At 44.4% G+C, this 4,417-nt stretch overlaps 1 long non-coding RNA gene across 1 annotated transcript; it reads left to right on the top strand.

The window, feature by feature from the left end:
- LOC135982050 (uncharacterized) lies at nucleotides 1-2,838 on the top strand. The gene is made up of 3 exons (XR_010599256.1): nucleotides 1-272; nucleotides 1,264-1,375; nucleotides 2,148-2,838. It is a non-coding gene; the product is annotated as an uncharacterized LOC135982050 (long non-coding RNA).
- The last annotated feature ends 1,579 nt before the right edge of the window (nucleotides 2,839-4,417 follow it).

The raw sequence follows: 4,417 nt of genomic DNA, 5'->3' as shown, positions 1-4,417 counted from the left end.
TATGTCTTAGATCACAGTGCGTGTGAGCTCTCTGAAGCTTTAGGACAGACTTGGAAGACTTTAAATCATGTAAGCTAATGTTTCCAGCAGGGATGTTGGATTGTTTTGCTGTTTCACCAGGGAAAAAAATAAGCATAAAATATTGACACAAAAGAAAATGTTGACTTTAACCATGGCAGAGATCAGGTTAAAGGCTTTTGATCGCAAACTCCATTCACGGCAAATCCAGGATTTTAAGGGAAAGAAATGAAACAAGGAATTTCAAGGAATGGGTAAGTGGTAAAATCCAGCCTGAAGTACAGTGTGTAAAATGGAAATGTGTGCATATATGTAAAGCTCAATGTGAAATTATGAGAAACTAATACATAAGATGAATATTAGGAGACCCTGCTGGCTGGCTAGTTAGTCATTCCCAACTGGAGGTTACATCAATGTAGAAGTGGGTCTTGAGTAGGGATGGAGGACAGATTAGAGGTTTTATAGCTTAGTTCAGGGAGGATATTCCATGATGGGAAGGGAGGAAGAAAGTACAAAGATATTAAGGGCAATGAGGTTGGCATTGATGACAGAGTGGAATAGGGATGACATGATAAGATAGAAGGCCCTGCTCCTCCTCCCAATAAAGTTAATGGCAAAACTATTGACTTCAAAGTTCAGTATCACAGGCCCCTAAGAAGGGGTGAACAGGGAGGGCAAGCTTGTGAAAGGTCTCAAAGGGAAGGGCAAACTGTCTGACCCGGAGTGAAAATGAGTTTGGTCTCTGTCCAATCATGGGGATTGAATAGCACACTAGGTCCAACCCTGCCGTCCAGCAGTCCCAGCAGAGAGACTAAGGCAGGGGTAGTCAATAGGTGGATCACGGGCCAAATCTGGACAACCAGGTACTTTTCAACGGACCCCTAAATCTTTTTATTTATCGTCATTATTGTTATTTTTTTTATTATTTTCTCTGGAGTCTGGACCTTGACTGAGATCTGGACAAAAAAAAGGACTACCCTGGGCTAAGGTCTGAATGGTCCGGGGACTGACATGCTCTCCTGTTGTTCTTTTCAGGGTTGGAGGCCCTGGGGAAGCTAGTGCCCTGCTGCCCATTCTGTATGTGCTCTGTAGGTAAAGGGAGGGGTTCAGTCACTTGGGTTCAGGATCTGGAGCCTAAGCATTGAAACTGTCCCCTCCCTCTAGATTAATGCTCAGAAGGGAATTTTTAAAGCACTTCCCTGACTCGCCTCCTGTTTCTATTCTGGGTTTCCTTTCCTCTGACAGTACCACACCACGGCATTCGCCGCTCTGCCAGACTCAGAAGGAAGCGGGGGCTTCAGCGTCCACAAACAGAGAGAGCGGCGTCTTTGGAAGCTTTCAGAGCAGCTTGTCTCAGGTTTCCTTTCATTTTTAATGGTTCACATACCGCTCTCAACGTCTGTCTCTGATTTTCTGGGCACGACCTTGATTTTACATCAAACATTCCCCAGGTCTCTTTGCATCCTGCTGTTGTCTGGCGGGATTATTGTCCTTAGAGCTGATCTTTCTATTAAGATGTTTGGTTTTATTATTTTTCTAACCTAAAGCCCATCTAAAATGTAAAGCCATGTTCAGCCTTTCCTCAAAGACACCTGTACTTTGAGTCTTTGTTCCTGATTTTGCTGTCAGACAGCAGTGAGGTAAGATACTTACACAGAGAACTAACCTTGGGAGATATATTTATATTTATCAGGTGAACTGAAGCAAATTAGTAACCTCTGTGATCGGTCCCTCTCTGTTCATAAGCCAGCTTGATGAGATACTGTCTGTATTACTGTTACAGAAGCACTTCTCACGTCTCCACTTATATAATCTATTTATGTGCCCCCCCCCCCCCCAGCTCCTTGGTATGTGAATGCGTCATATGCATAGGACCAAAGGTATTACCAGATGGGATCAGATCCAAGGTCCATCTAGTGCTGTATCCCATCTCTGGCAGTGGACAGTGCCAGATGCCTCAGAGGAAGTTATACAAAACCCACAGTAGGCAGATATGGGATCATCTGGCTCCCTAGCATAGGTCTCATCCTGACCTCTTTCAGCGAGAGACTGGCTTTAAGTAATGGATTTATCACCACAGCACCTCTGTGAGGATGGCAGGGAAGTGTTACTATATTCTCATTTTACAGATCAGGAACGAGGCAGAAAGATACAGTAACTTGTCCAAGGTCACGCAGGAAGCCTGTGACAGAGCTGAGAACCCCAGTTTCCTGAGTTCCAGACCAGCACCTTCACCACAAAACCATCTTTGTTCACGTTTCTTTCAGCTGCGGCCTTACAAACCGAGGTTGTGCCTGCTTTCTGCATGGCTGTTAACTGATGCCATAAGAATAGGGGTTTTTCTCACTGTCCTTTTCTCACCTCCTCTCCTGCTCTTACACAGTATCCTGTGCTGGCCTTTACCCCAGGGAGGCTGCAGTTCAGTGGCGGTGTATGCATGTAATTTGTGAAATGCTCTGAGATTCCTCAGGCTGAAAGGTTCCGTGTAACTATAAAGCAATAGTGTTATGCTGTACTATTGGAAAGCTTTCAACTTGTTTCTTTATTTGGTGGACAATCTCAAAGCAGCGGCTGTAAGCAATAGAGGTACGCTGACCTCCAAATCCCTGATTCTGAGCTCCCCTTTTCCTGGAGGAAGTTTGGATCAACATCCTGTTGTTGCAATAAGTTAGAGCTAGAACCCAGATCCAAACACCCTAGATCTTTGAGCTAGTTTGTATCTGGATCCAAACTTCACAACTGTTTTCCTAGCTATATAGGGGGCTAAGCTGGAACCCTGGATCCCAGTTCCTACATTTAGGGAAGTACGGATCTGACCAAAGTCACTTGGGCCTATCTCTGAGCAGTGAGGGATGATCCTCCAAAGAGTTAGAAAAACACTTGTAAAGGTGGAACCTAACCAAACCATGTGGAGGTCTAGGTTGTGCAAAGTTGGGCTAGAAGTCTCACACAAACACACTTATTCACAAGATGTTCAGTGTCTGCCACTTCCAGACAATCCAGAAATCCCAAGAGCGCAAACTGTCTTGTGTCACTTCTGCATTTCCAGCTCTAGCCAGCGCAGAGAAATTAAAACTTTTGAAATTCAAAATAGGCCTGGATTCAATTTAAGTTTTAGGTTAAAGTTCCTCTTTTAAATTTCCTGTAAGTTCTCATTTTATCTGAACTAGGTCCCTAGCAATCATGCTTCTTTAGGATAGCACCAGCCGGGACCTTGGTTTGGTGAGGGGCCTGGAGGCGGAGGAAGGTGTCTGTGTGTAAAAGGACAGTGCTCTTTAAAGGTCCAATTAAACTTTTATTGACTTCACTGGGAGTGAAGAAGGGGACTTAAAGGCTCATCCTGTACTTCGTACTAAGTCAAAATTGCCACTGACATCAATGAGAATTGTGCCTGAGGAAGGACTCGCAGGGTCTGGCCTAATATGCCAGAAATTTTAGGCCTCATAAAACACAAGCAATTCACATGATAAGTCAGGTAGAGTATTTTTAAAAAATCCCTGGCTCTTCACTCTGCTCTACTTAATCACTTTAGGCAAAATTGTGCTCTTGGATGCATGTGTGGGGCTCACATTACCACCAACGGGTGCCACGTATGAATATCCAAGAGCAGAATTTGGCTCTTACTCACCTGGCTCCACTGTATAAACCATTCCACTGCAGGATCCTTCTCTCTGTGCTCCATGCACAGACTGCTATTTGCTCTTTCCCTGAGCTCACTGCGCTTCACCCCAAGGAGCGAACATATTGCAGCTCAACTCAGTGCATGTGAGATGTGCTTTGGAAGATTCCCTTTCCCTCCTCTCAGGGCCCTTGCGTGCTGTCACAGGCCCTTGCTAACTGGATACATCTGACCTGCCAGCATCTTTGAAAGTCTGCAGAGGATCCGTTTAAAGAAACACATTTGGTTTCACATTGAATTTACAGAGTGAAAGTTTTACCAGCTGGAAAGTTCTGAACCATAGTTGATCTTTCCATGAGGAGCGAATAACAGATTGGATCCAGACCCTTCCTGGTTTCAGCTTTCTTCTTCACTTATTCCACTCATTACCTTTTGGAAAAAATGGTTATCGTAAATGCTAACCACCAGTGTCTTAGGCATGAGTTAAAGAGACAAAATCAAACCCAACAACTCCAGCTTCCTGTTTATAAATGATCTTGAACTCGACTTCTCAGCTAACCGAATGGTTCATAGCTGACGTATCCTAGTGTGCTGTGTCCTCTTAGATGACGCGTCATAACACTCTGAAGTGTGTGATGGATCCACACATACAACCAGGCATGAGGCTTCTGCCAACACACTAAATAATAATCAGCATCGTTTGACTGTCACAGAGACTGATCCAAAGCCTACAGAAGTCATTGTAAAGACTCCCATTACCTTTAGTGGGCTTTGCATCAG

Source organism: Chrysemys picta, chromosome 3 (assembly GCF_011386835.1).
Source record: "Chrysemys picta bellii isolate R12L10 chromosome 3, ASM1138683v2, whole genome shotgun sequence".
NCBI classification, from domain to species: Eukaryota; Metazoa; Chordata; order Testudines; family Emydidae; genus Chrysemys; species Chrysemys picta.
Note: the sequence above shows the minus strand (reverse complement) of the source record. Positions and strands in the feature narration are given on the sequence as shown.